Source organism: Oncorhynchus tshawytscha, linkage group LG25 (assembly GCF_018296145.1).
Source record: "Oncorhynchus tshawytscha isolate Ot180627B linkage group LG25, Otsh_v2.0, whole genome shotgun sequence".
NCBI classification, from domain to species: domain Eukaryota; kingdom Metazoa; phylum Chordata; class Actinopteri; order Salmoniformes; family Salmonidae; genus Oncorhynchus; species Oncorhynchus tshawytscha.
In genome coordinates this window covers 4,291,432-4,304,713 of record NC_056453.1, presented here as the reverse complement: position 1 = coordinate 4,304,713, position 13,282 = coordinate 4,291,432, and positions in this window count along the sequence as shown.

Sequence of the window (13,282 nt, the reverse complement as noted above, 5' to 3'; positions counted from 1 at the left end):
TGAAGAATAGGATTTTTGCCCAGTAGCTAGATGTAACAAGCTTATAGAGACTTAACCCAAGAGACTTGCAGCTGTAATTGCTGCAAAAGGTGGCTCTACAAAGTATTGACTTTCGGGTGTGGGGGGTGAATAGTTATGCACGCTCAAGTTTGTCTTATTTCTTGTTTGTTTCACAATAAAAATAAATATTTTGCATCAAAGTGGTAGGCATGTTGTGTAAATTAAATTATACAAACCTCCCAAAAATCCATTTTAATTCCAGGTTGTAAGGCAACAAAATAGAAAAAATACCAGGGGATGTGAATACTTTCACAAGACACTGTACTAGAACAACAAACACTGAGCCTCAGCCTGTAGCATGTTCTAACCTCTGCGCTATTTGATTGGAAAGAGAATACCACTGGTTGGTGAGATATTTTAGTAGAGGCAGAGCTGTTCCTGGCCGTTCTGCCGCCCCTACTAGAATCTTCACAGTAAGCAAAATTATGTTGAAAAGACGTCTAAAATATATTTGAAAAAATTAGACGTTGAAATCGGGTTCAATTTTGCTTCTCAATTAAAATTGAAAAGACATCATTAATAGATGTCTATGTTTGGGCCAAGTCAAGGCCGGTCCAGACTGGACAAAAATCTTAACCAAACATAGACGTCTTTGATTGGTTCAGATTTGGTCCGGGCGGGACCAAAAACCAACATATGTGGACGTGGAAATCAAGGCCGCTCCAGACAGGACCAACAAAAGACATCCAAAAGGCGCCAGCGTTGGTCCATGCGTACAGAGGTATAGCCTACAGTGCCGCCTGAAATTTAATTTTAGGAATGCCCATCTATGTGGTAGACCTACCATTTGTAAAACAAACAAAAAAAGACGGCATTGCCTTTATTAGTCCTGATTCCTGATTTGACCGGGCAATGGCTGGTCTGGAGTTCATCTAAAATGTACCATTATATTTCACACTACTGTCATGACTTTTTACAAACAATGTATGTACACAGATAAGAGACAATTACCTTCAAGTAGATCGTTTTGGTTTTATTCACCTCATCCTCTCTTGCTCATGTGGGCAGCTACTTCCTGAGTTTGGATTGATGGAACAATTCAGCCAATAGTTAGGCAGCTGTGGTTTTGGTCAAGAGTTAAAGGTCCTGCCCCCATAGCAGCTCAAATTGAATTTTTACGTGACAACAGTGACAGAATTCTGAGTGTGTGCAAATTCAAAATCTGCAAGTGTATTTTGGATTCACAGCAGAATATTCATAGTCGTAAATAGAATTGAAATAATTCTGAAAATAAATGATCCTTACAAATCTTATTGAATGTATTCAGATGTGAAGTTACAAGTTTGCGACAGCTGTTGAATCTTTCACACATGATACAAGCTTGCAAAATTAAATGACGCATTTGCAAATCGTACTTGCAACCACAAATCTCAATGTGCGACCACAAAATTCAAAATACAAACTCATGTTGTAACGGTTTTCTTGACTTGAAGGAGAGGCGGACCAAAGCGCAGCGTGGTTATTTCGATTCATGTTTAATAAAGCACTTCACATGAACAAACTAACAAGAACCGTGAAAACCCAAACAGTCCTATCTGGTGCAAACACAGAGACAGGAACAATCACCCACAAACACACTGTGAAACCCAGGCTACCTAAGTATGATTCTCAATCAGAGACAACTAATGACACCTGCCTCTGATTGAGAACCATACTAGGCCGAAACATAGAAATACCCAAATCATAGCAAAACAATACTAAATACCATACTAAATAATGACAAAACAAAGGAAATAAAGGTCAGAACGTGACACACGTAGTTCTGGCAAAATGTGTACAATTGCAGGAAATTAGCTTTTAGAACTGCAAAGAAATCTCCCAACCCCATGCCAAAATATGTAAAACTGCAAAGAAATCTCCCAACCCCATGCCAAAATATGTAAAACTGCAAAGAAATCTCCCAACCCCATGCCAAAATATGTAAAACTGCAAAGAAATCTCCCAACCCCATGCCAAAATATGTAAAACTGCAAAGAAATCTCCCAACCCCATGCCAAAATATGTAAAACTGCAACAACAAAAAAGTTATGTAAAGCAAACGTATTTCTTTACCTTAATTTTTTTTTCTGCGAACAGATCCCCCTGTACGTTAATGTGAGGTAATGTGTAGCAGTTAATTGTATTAATGTGTAGCAGTTAATTGTTAATTGTATAGCTAATAGGCTAATATGTGTTTGTTGGTCACTGAGGTGAATGAAGCTACAGCAACCAATGTGATAATGGCAGGGGTCATTTTTGCATGTTTTTGCAGTTCTCCAAATATAATTCAGAGTTTTTAAATTGTATAGAAATACATTAGATGAGCTTCAACTTTCTTCAATTGTTTTGAATAAAAATTGTGTGTGTGTGTGTTATTTATTAGGATCTCCATTAGCTGACACCAATAGCAACACCTAGTCTTACTGGGGTCCAACACATAACTAAAAAGACATTACAGACAAAAGACAATTTACATACATTTAAAAACGTTAACATGTAGTGTATGTATCAGTTCCACATACATGTCAGTACGTACACACAACAAGTAAGTCACATGGGGGAGAGGCAATGGGACATGAGGTGTTGCTTTATTTGTTGATTGAAACCAGGTTTGCTGTTCACTTGGACTATATGAGATGTAAGGGAGTTCCATGCAATCATGGCTCTGTGTAATACTGTACGTTTCCTTGAATTTGTTCTGGACCAGGGGACTGTGAAAAGACCCCTGGTGGCATGGTAGGGTAAGTGTGTGTGTCAGGGCTGTGTGTAAGTTGACTATGCAAACAATTTGGAAATTCCAACACATTAATGTCTCTTATGAAACAAGAAGTGATGAAGTCAGTCTGTCCTCAACTCTTAGCCAAGAGAGACTGGCATGCATAGTATTCATATTAGCCCTCTGATTACATTGAAGAGCTAGACGTGCTGCGCTGTTCTGGGCCAGCTGCAGCTTAACTAGGTCTTTCTTTACAGCAGTTGACCATATGATTGGACAATAATCAAGATTAGATAAAACTAGAATCTGCAGAACTTGCTTTGTGGAGTGTGGTGTCAAAAAAGCAGAGCATGTATCTTTATTACAGACAGGCCTCTTCCCATCTTTACAACCATTGAATCTATATGTTTTGACCTTGACAGTTTAAAATCTAGGGTAACACCAAGTAATTTAATCTCCTCAACTTGTTCAACAGCCACCCCATTCATTACCAAATTCAGCTGCGATTCTGAATTTAGGGAATTAATTAGTTTTAGAGATGTTCAGGACCAGTTTATTACTGGCCACCCATTCCAAAACAGAATGCAAATCTTTGTTAAGGGTTTAAGTGACTTCCTTAGCTGTGGATGCTGATGCGAATATGGTTGAATCATCAGCATACAAGGACAAAATAGCAAAGAGTAGAGGGCCTAGAGAGCTGCCCGGGGGTACACCACACTTTACATGTTTGACATTAGAGAAGCTTCTATTTAAAAAAAACTGAGTTCAATTAGATAGCTCTAAATCCACGATATGTCAGAGGTTGAAAAGCCATAACGCATACATTTTCTCAACAACAGGTTATGGTCAATGATATCAAAGGTGGCACTGAAATCTAACAGTACAGCTCCCACAATCTTCTTATTATACATTGCTTTCAGTCAATCATAAGTCAAATGATTTCCCTATTGAGTACACCTGGCTGTTCAAATGGCTTTATAACCTTTTTAATACAACACTTAATAGGAGTCTACACAGAGTAACAAAACAAAAAGACTAAAGGATGGGGAGAAAGGGACTGGAATATTGCCGGAGTTTGTTACCTTTATCAGTCTCATTAACTTTCAATAGGAAACACAAAGCCATATGTTGAACCATTTTACGCCTTGTTAAAATTGTGACTATGAATATGGAAGAAGGTCAACATTTTCCCATCAGTGTAAATGGAAAGTATGATCAAACTATCCATGATGTTGTGTTTTGGACTGAGTGGTGACAAAGTTCTGGTGGGCTTGTACACAAGGAAAACAATTATTTGAACCTATCTAATTTTCACTTTTGAAAACAGTGAAGAAAAACAATTACTAGACGTAAAATCTCTTTGCGTTTCTTTCCCCCAATTATTGCACTATTGACTGATAATAACTCTTATTTATTCAATTGTACGTTCTCCTGTTTTGACAGTCAGGCTCACCTCTTGACCCTGTACGATGGGGTTTGCACTGCGACCCTGGAGGTAAGGGCTAACAATTGATCCCAAAAGCCGAACAACTGATTAAGACTATATATCCTGTGTAGGACTACGGTTGACTTCTTATAAGTGCACCTGATAAGTGTATTCTCTGTGTAAGTGCATTGTACCTCTGGATATCTGCATCTGTTTATTGCATGTTTGTCATGCCAGTTACATTTATCAGGGGTTGACTGAATGTACAGTATATCCTCCACTGAATGTACAATACATACATTTACATTTTAATCATTTAGCCGATGCTCTTTTCCAGAGCGACTTACAGAAGCAATTAGGGTTGTGTGCCTTGCTCAAGGTCCAAACAACAGATTTTTCAGCTAGTTGGCTCAGGATTCAAACCAGCGACATTCGGTTACTGAACCAACGCTCCTAACCACTACCTGCCATCCTATGAATGGACTATGATGTGGACTGACTGGTGTACCCAACACCTGTGGACTACGTGTTCTATCACGTGGTCTCAAACTCTTTGTCGCTGACAGCCCTATAGTGGATGTTGTTTCTCAAAGACCGGGCTAGTCGTTGAGTGTTCTTTGACTGATGTTTCTGTACGGAGGCCTTAATTCATCAATCAAGTACAAGGGAGGCGCGAAAACCCTCAGACACTCGGCCCTCCGTGGAATGAGTTTGACACCTATGTTGTATAGGATGTAGGTGTGTACCCTGAGAGGAAATGCTTGTAAAAGGAAGTAGTTATAGTTTATTCAATATAGTTCTTTGGGTGTTTTTGCTAAATCGCCTATTAATTGTGCCATAACAAATAGTTTATTTACTTTCTCTCAGTCTTTATTTATTTTCTCTAAACTCTATTTACTCTATGTTGGGTGTATAAGTCCTCCACAAATCAATTTGATCCAGCCGAGAACACCATAGTTTCATACAAGGTATCACTATTGGGGCCACGTAATGTGTTTTGGCATACACTAGAGCATTGTATCCCAACCCTGGTCCTCGTGTACCCCTAACAGTACATATTTCTATTGTTGCCCTGGACAAACACACCTCATTCAGCTCATTGAGGGCTTGATGATTAGCTGACAAGTTGAATCAGGTGTGCTTGCCCAGGGCTACAATACAAACCGTGTACTGTTGGGGGGTACTCGAGGACCAGGGATACACTGCACTAGAGCACAGTGTACAAAGAGTGAAGCACTACACATGATGATGTCTTACAGTAAAAGTTGTCCCTCTGACTAATATGAAAGGGCAGTGTTAGGGAGAGAATGTTGAAATCTGACCTCAATATGACTTTAGAACTGGAGGTGATGTCATCAAGTTTAGTCAAGGGCCAGCGTTGCCTGTTATGGCGTCTGTGTAAACATTCACGTATGTCTAGGATTGTGTGCGTTTCTGTCTATCTGTGTGTTTGTGAGCATGTGTTAGTCCTGCATGTGTATGTGTGTGTGCGCGTGTCAGTCCTGCATGTGTGTGTGTGTGGGACCTTTCTGAATCCACAAAGCCACGTGAGGATATCGTAATCACGTGAAAATCTCCAGTTACCACTCCAACAATATTTGAATGTCAGGAATTATGACTCATTGCCATCACTATCTGTCCTAAAATAGGCATGTTGGACATTTCAGTTCCACTGTCAAATGATTATTCCTCACACTAGGTGCATGTTTAAATGAATGACCATAATCACTCTAGCCAACTAGAATAGATGTCATTACATAACCTGTGTATGATGCAATCTGGTATTTTATCCTAGGACATGGTCTAATTGGCTATGCCTTTTACAATATGATGTGTGTACAGGTGATCCATACAGGGGTCTTTGTTTGGAATGTTTGCTGGATGACATTATGGAGTCATGTCTCAGAATTCAGTGTATTTCTCACTGTGCCATATAACATATACTGCATGGACTGTGAAAAAGGACATGAATATTATAATTCAAAGGATATGCACTACTTTACTGTGCAATACAATATGTTACCAGAACATGGCCGGGATTTCCCCCTGACCATATGACATGACCAAAAAAACAGAGACTCAGGTCACATGGTAACGGAATACACCTTGACTCTATCCCCCAGGTAACCATGGTCACAGCGTGTGCAGACTGGCTCTATGTTTGGAGGCTCTGAGGCTCTGAGCTCTCAGGTGCAGTGGCTAACGAGGGAGTGAGACGCTCCCCAACCTGCTAAAGAGGCTCTCACCATCCTTCTGCAGAAGTACACCTACACTCCTAAAAGAGGGTTTCAGTGTGGCTGTGTGACAAACTAGTTCAAATAATCTTATTTGATATAATAATTTCACACAGTTGGTGCGGTCCGTGGAGAGAGAGATACAAAGAATGGCCCAGAAACAGCCTCGGTCATCAGCCCCACACACTGTGAGCACAAGAGGACCACAAACAGGTAGGACAGCAAGGACCACAACCAGGCCTCTCTCTATCTAACAATAATACAATATGGTTGTTTAGAACACACATTTAGTATCAAAAGCAACTTACAGTACATGCAGGAATCAAACCCCAAACTTGGAACCACATTGGAACTACAAAAGTTTTAGAACACCTACTCATTCAAGAGTTTCTTTATTTTGACTATTTTCTACATTGTAGAATAATAGTGAATGCATCAAGACGATGAAATAACACATGGAATCACATAGTAAGCAAAAAAGATTTAAACATTCTTCAAATAGCTTCCCTATGCCTTGATGACAGCTCTGCACACTCTTAGCATTCTCTCAACCAACTTCATGAGGTAGTCACTTGGAATGCATTTCAATTAACAGGTGTGTCACGTTCTGACCTTTATTTCCTTTGTTTTGTCATTATTTAGTATGGTCAGGGCGTGAGTTGGGGTGGGCAGTCTGTTTGTTTTTCTATGATTTGGGGATTTCTATGTTTCGGCCTAGTATGGTTCTCAATCAGAGGCAGGTGTCATTAGTTGTCTCTGATTGAGAATCATACTTAGGTAGCCTGGGTTTCACTGTGTGTTTGTGGGTGTTTGTTTCCGTGTCTGTGTTTTTTCACCACACGGTACTGTTTTGGGTTTCGTTCATTCCACGTTTATTGTTTTTGTATTCAGTTGTTAATTTGTACTATTTCGTATTAAAAGAACCATGGACACTTACCACGCCGCATATTGGTCCTCCGATCCTTCTCGCCTCTCCTCTTCGGAAGAAGAGGAGGAAATCCCTTACAAAGTGAGCCTTCTTAAAAGTTAATCTGTGGAATTTCTTTCCTTCCTTATGCGTTTGAGCCAATCAGTTGTGTTGTGACAAGGTAGGGGGGTATACAGAAGATGGCCCTATTGAGACCAAGTCCATATTATGGCAAGAAAAGCTCAAATAAGCAAAGAGAAACGACAGTCCATCATTACTTTAAGACATGAAGGTCAGTCAATATGGAACATTTCAAGAACTTTGAAAGTTTAAGTGCACGCGCAAAAATCATCAAGCGCTATGATGAAACTGGCTCTCATGAGGACCTCCACAGGAATGGAAGGCCCAGAGTTACCTCTGCTGCAGAGGATAAGTTCATTAGCGTTACCAGCCTCAGAAAGTGCAGCCCAAATAAATGCCGTAACAGACACATCTCAACATCAACTGTTCAGAGGAGACTGTGTGAATCAGGCCTTCATGGTCGAATTGCTGCAAAGAAACCACTACTAAAGGACACCAATAAGAAGAAGAGACCTGCCTGGGCCAAACATGCTCAGCATGTGTGGGAACTCCTTCAATACTGTGGGAAAAGCTGTCATTAAGGCAAAGGCTTGCTATTTTAAGAATCTCAAATATAAAATATATTGTAATTTGTTAAACACTTCTTTGGTTACTACATGATTCTATATGTGTTATTTAATTTTTTTGATGTCTTCACTATTATTCTACAATGTAGAAAATAGTAAAGAAAAATAAAGAAAAACCTTTGAATGAGTAGTTGTTCTAAAACTTTTGACTGGTAGTGTACATCATATAGCTACCGCATCATGTAGCTACAGAGGCCTATAGTTACAGTCAGATCCTGTGTTCCTCAGTTGGTAGAGCATGGCGCTTGCAACACCAAGGGTTACCCATATACAGTTGAAGTACACCTTAGCCAAATACATTTAAACTCCGTTTTTCACAATTCCTGACATTTAATCCTAGTAAACATTCCCTGTCTTCGGTCAGTTAGGATCATCACTTTATTTTAAGAATGTGAAATGTCAGAATAATAGCAGAGAGAGTGATTTATTTCAGCTTTTTCTTTCTATCATCACATTCCCAGTTGGTCAGAAGTTTACATACACTCGATTCATATTTGGTAGCATTGCCACTAAAATTGTTTAACTTGGGTCAAATGTTTCGGGTAGCCTTCCACAAGCTTCCCACAATAAGTTGGGTGAATGTTGGCCCATTCCTCCTGACAGAGCTTTTTCAGTTCTTCCCACAAATTTTCTATTGGATTGAGGTCAGGGCTTTGTGATGGCCTCTCCAATACCTTGACGTTGTTGTCCTTAAGCCATTTTGCTTGGGGTCGTTGTCCATTTGGAAGACTCATTTGCAACCAAGCTTTAACTTCCTGACTGATGTCTAGAGATGTTGCTTCAATATATCCCCATAATTTTCCTCCTCATGAAGCCATCTATTTTGTGAAGTGCACCAGTCCCTCCTGCAGCTAAGCACCCCCACAACCGTGCTTCACGGTTGGGATGGTGTTCTTCGGCTTGCAAGCATCCCCCTTTTTCCTCCAAACATAACGATGGTCATTATGGCCAAACAGTTCTATTTTTGTTTCATCAGACCAGAGGACATTTCTCCAAAAAGTATGATCTTTGTCCCCATGGTAGTTGCAAACCGTAGTCTGGCTTTTTTATGGCGGTTTTGAGCCATTTTGAGCAATGGCTTCTTCCTTGCTGAGCGGCCTTTCAGGTTATGTCGATATAGGACTCGTTTTACTGTTGATATAGATACTTTTGTACCTGTTTCCTCCAGCATCTTCACAAGGTCCTTTGCTGTTGTTCTGGGATTGATTTGCACTTTACGCACCAAAGTACGTTAATCTCTAGGAGACAGAACGCGTCTCCTTCCTGAGCAGTATGGCGGCTGCGTGGTCCCATGGTGTTTATACCTGCGTACTATTGTTTGTACAGATGAAAGTGGTACCTTCAGGCGTTTGGAAATTGCTCCCAAGGATGAACCAGACTTGTGGAGGTCTACAATTTTTTTCTGAGGTCTTGGCTGATGTCAAGCAAAGAGGCATTGAGTTTGAAGGTAGGCCTTGAAATACATCCACAGGTACAATTGACTCAAATTATGTAAATTAGCCTATCAGAAGCTTCTAAAGCCATAACATCATGTTCTGGAATTTTCCAAGCTGTTTAAAGGCACAGTAAACGTATTGTATGTAAACTTCTGACCCACTGGAATTGTGATACAGTGAAATAATCTGCCTGTAACAAATTGTTGGAAAGATTACTTGTCATGCACAAAGTAGATGTCCTAACCGACTTGTCAAAACTATAGTTTGTTAACAAGAAATTTGTGGAGTGGTTGAAAAATGAGTTTTAATGACTCCAACCTAAGTGTATGTAACTTCCAACTGTATAAAATGTATGCACCTATGACTAAGTTGTGTTTGTGTTATGTAATGTCATATAATGCTATATAATATCATAGATTATTGTACTATAGTAACATATAGTATATCATATGATATGATATTCGTTACACATTAGTAGATATGCAATGACTACATACTTTTGTTGGAGTTGGCACCTGATATGGCCATTAAGTCAATGCAGCCAGTCTCCCCATTATACCCCAATAAAAGCATTGGTCTACTCTAGTGTTTTAGTGACAGGCTGAAGCTGCTTTGATACTCTTACTCGAGGCCACAGTTCAGGGCTGTGTAATAGTTTAAGTTCAAGGGTTAATAACACAGTGAAGTTAACAACCTGGGATTCTAGAAGGGGTGACCATGGGCCAGTGAGAGTCAGGTGAGAAACTACAGGTGAATATGAGGGAGGGGGTCCTTAAGGCTGATAAATGAGGGGTTAAACGAGTCCCAGAAAGCTACCTATCCTGGCAGAGTGTGTGTGTGTGTGGCGCAGCCGCCAGGAGGAAAAGCTTTACGTCTCCCCTAACAACCCCCCAAAGAGGTGTCAGGTGTGAGTCAGGCTACAGGGAAGAGAAGGAGGGAGGGTGTGGGGAACAGAGGGAGGGAGAAAGAAAGCAAGAACGCTCACAACCCCTGAAGAATTTGATTAATACAATGCTGGGCACACAGACAACCCATCCCCCACACATACGCTTCTCATCACAAGCAGCTCATCCTCCCTCTCTCACCGGCCTGTCGACTCATACACGTGTTTTCTCAGATGCAGGGTTTTTTCCCACCTTCTCATTGCCATTTTTGTGCTTCGCACCTCGTCTGTGACTGAGAGTTCCTCTCTCCTGCCCGTTTTACAAGGCTGTTTTACACAGCTTGTGTGTTTTGGCACGGTCTGCATTGTAAAGGAGAATGTTTGGGGCGGGGGAGGCAGGTGGGTCAGGTGTGTGTGTGTATTTGATTAACACCAGGGGGAAGTGCTTACAGGAAGGGGCCTCTTTGGGCACACAATGGGGATCCTCTCATGCTATAGAATGCTAGGAATAGAGTGCTCATTCAAGTTTATTTTGTAATATGCTTTTTTAAACCTGGTATTTACTATACAAATCATATGGTGATAATGATCACACTATATCATTTATTACTCTGAGCAGCACAGAAGACCGTTGTGACAAAATAATTGCCAAGGTTGTTAATAAAATAAAGTAATTGTTTGAGCTGTCAGAGTTAATCAGTTAACTTCAAGTTTTTAATTTCAGTGCACTAATTAGTTTTTATCGTGATTAATCGCATTGTCTGAAAGTGTTCAAAATATACTGAAAATATCCCTTCCCTTTTTCCACATTTTGTTACATTACAGCCTTATTCTAAAATGGATGGTGGTGACAGCATCATGCTGTGGTATGTTTTTAATAGGCAGGGACTGGGAGACTAGTCAGGATCAAGGGAAAGATGAACAGAGCAAAGTACAGAGAGATCCTTGATGAAAACCTGCTCTAGAGGGCTCAGGACCTCAGACTGGGGGCGAAGGTTCACCTTCCAACAGGACAGCGACCCTAAGCACACAGCCAAGACAACACAGGGCTGGCTTTGAATGTCCTTGAGTGGCCCAGCCAAAGCCCGGACTTGAACCCGATCGACCATCTCTGGAGAGACCTGAAAATAGCTGTGCAGTGACGCTCACCATCCAACCTGACAAGGCTTGTGAGGATCTTCAGAGAAGAATGGGAGAAACTCCCCAAATACAGGTGTGCCAAGCTTGTAGCGTCATACCCAAGAAGACTCGAGGCTGTAATCACTGCCAAAAGTGCTTCAAAAAACTATTGAGTAAAGGGTTTGAATACTTATGTAAATGTTATATTTCATACATTTTTTCATTTGATTTTTGCCAAAATTCTAAAAACCTGTTTTTGCTTGTCATTATGAGGTATTGTGTGTAGATTGAGGAGGGGAAAAAAAACGAAATATTACATTTTAAAATAAAGCTGTAACGTAACAAAATGTGGAAAAAGTAAAGGGGTCTGAATACTTTCCGAATGCTCTGTATACAGCTAAAAACAACAATGCCATGTAAAAACAAGTTGACATTGAGGTTAAAGAAAGTGTGCTTTTTTAATTTACGAAATGTTTCTAACCGTTACTTTAGACAAAATCCATACGTAAATATTATTGTAATGTTTTTTGTAAGACAAATCTTCAATTACAGAAAATCCTGCAATTAACTCAATACATTTATTATTTTCATGGTTGATCTCTTTTGTCACGTCTCCATGAGGTGTGTGAGTTACCAGAGGACCCTGTGTCTCCCCACTGTGCTGAGGAACTTGAAGTGAGTCACAACACGGTTGCCAATAGAGCATGTAAATGCTTAATCTGTTTTTGTTATTGGGCCCATGTCACAAATCTACTTTACTCTCTCTCTCTCTCTCTCTCTCTTTCTCTCTGAAATACACACACAATCACTTTTCGTTTAATGTCCCCAGATCCTGCAAGCTCGTTGGGACCCGCACCCCTGCTATGCCTTCTATGGCGTGGACGGTACCACCTGAGTGAGAGAGAACACTTCTGAACTGGTTTTGACCTTTTGCCTGTTCACGACTATTTTCTTGCCTACCCTTTTTTTGATAAATAAACATTGTAAGACTCCAACCATCTGCCTTCTGTGTCTGCATCTGAGTCTCGCCTTGTGCCTTGATACCACCATGGCACTAGCCACCATGCACCCACACAGAGAAGGTCGCTTGATAACATGTTAAATGTCACTTGTCCTAGGTATTATGACTATCAAAATCTGTCCTGGCAAAACAATGTTTATGGACTTCACTGAACATTTGCTGACGGTTTTAGTAGCCTTTTGTCAAGACTTTTATGATGCCTGTATCTAATTCTAACTTGTATGCATTACTTTCATGCTACTATCATATTATTGTTCAATAGTTCCAATTTATTTCACACAGGCAGAGATACGGATGACTCTGAATCTGTTGTATGAGGTGTTTGGTGTAACCTCCTGCGGTCCAGAGGGAGAGGCTGTCTGTTTGCTGGATGGACAGGACACAGGATGGGAGAGAGAACATCACTAAAGCCCTTTGCAGACTGTACGTCGGATTCAGTCTTTTACAATTATCACATCAAACTGTTCGATGTTAGCAAATGAAAATCTTGATATCAACCTGGCCAGATTGTACGATTTGCTTAAATTGTGTCGTCACATTCTGCCATTGTTTGCGAGGCTACGTCAGCCAATGTAGGCTGTGTCCACCGAGGCGGTGTATCTGATCTGCGAGCACCAGCAGCGCAAAACTCACTCTGTGTTTATGCGCAGTGAACGTTTATGGAACGTTTATTTTGAATGCTGATTTGTACATTTATCAAAATCCCATCAGGTAGCCTAATGTCAGATGTGTCAAGTACAAGATTATTAGGGAAATCATTCTTCTTGCACAGCATGTAAACTTCTAGATCAAAC